The following is a 1078-nucleotide window of genomic DNA, read 5'->3' as shown; positions in this document are numbered from 1 at the left end:
GAATGAGTGTTCTAATTTTTGCTTTCTTTCCATCTATTTGAAATTTCCATTAGAAAAACAGTCCTTTGCCCGACTGGTGTGGCTCAGTGGTTAAGCATTGACCTGTGAACCAGGAGATCACGGTTTGATTCCCTGTCGGGGTATATGCCCAGGTTGCGGGCTTGAACCCAGTAGGGGGCTTCCTGGAGGCAGCCAATCAATGAGTCTCTCTCATCATTGATGTTTCTCTCTCTCTCTCCCTCTCCCTTCCTCTCTGAAATCAATAAAAATATTTTAAAAAAGAAAAAGAAAAAAAGAGTGAGAACTCCCAGATCCAGAGAACTTAAGTGGCCTGGCTGGTGTGGCCCAGCTCCTGGCAGGAGCCCCCCCTCTGTACACAGGCTCAGCCTTCACCGTCCCCAGCCTTGCCCTCCAGGGCAGGGCCGGCCTGGCACCTGCACTCCCTTCACCCCTGTCCAGTGGCGTGTGAGAGGCTCAAGGACCGTGCAGGCCACACGCATGTGGACGTGAGCAGGAACAATGGGGCTCCCTCCAGGGGGTGTCTCCTGGACACTCGCCCTCCCTCGGCTTCGCTGGGTGCGCACAGGAGAGCTTGCCTCTCTGCACCCCACTTAGACCTGCCGGGGTGCAACGGCCCCAGCCTGTACTTGTCCCCTGGCAGGAACTGGGGGGATGGGAGCGGGGGATGGCAAGGAGCAGCCCCACAGAGCTGGGGGCCAGAGGCAGAGAACCGGCTGGTGCTGGGTGAACCTGAGCTAGACTCACCCCCTTGCCCTTGGGCGACAAGGAGGGTGGGGGGGAATAGATTAGACACGTGTGAGGAGGCGGGAAGGGGCACTTTAACCTCCTATAGGGCTCCTGTAACCAGAATACGGTTTCCTTGTCCCTCACTTCTTCCCTTTCCCCCATATTCATGCATCCCCCGGGGCGGGGATGGTGTGGCTGGCTGAGCTTGGTGACGGTGATTTCCAGCAAGGACTTTGGGGGTCTGACCTCCTGAGTTTTATGTTTGTTTGTTTTAAATATATTTTTATTGATTTCAGAGCGGAAGGGAGAAGGAGAGAGAGAGAAACATCAA

The sequence above is a fragment of the Myotis davidii genome, unplaced genomic scaffold (assembly GCF_000327345.1).
Source record: "Myotis davidii unplaced genomic scaffold, ASM32734v1 scaffold174, whole genome shotgun sequence".
In the NCBI taxonomy this organism is placed as follows: Eukaryota; Metazoa; Chordata; class Mammalia; order Chiroptera; family Vespertilionidae; genus Myotis; species Myotis davidii.
This window is presented reverse-complemented; position numbering follows the sequence as displayed.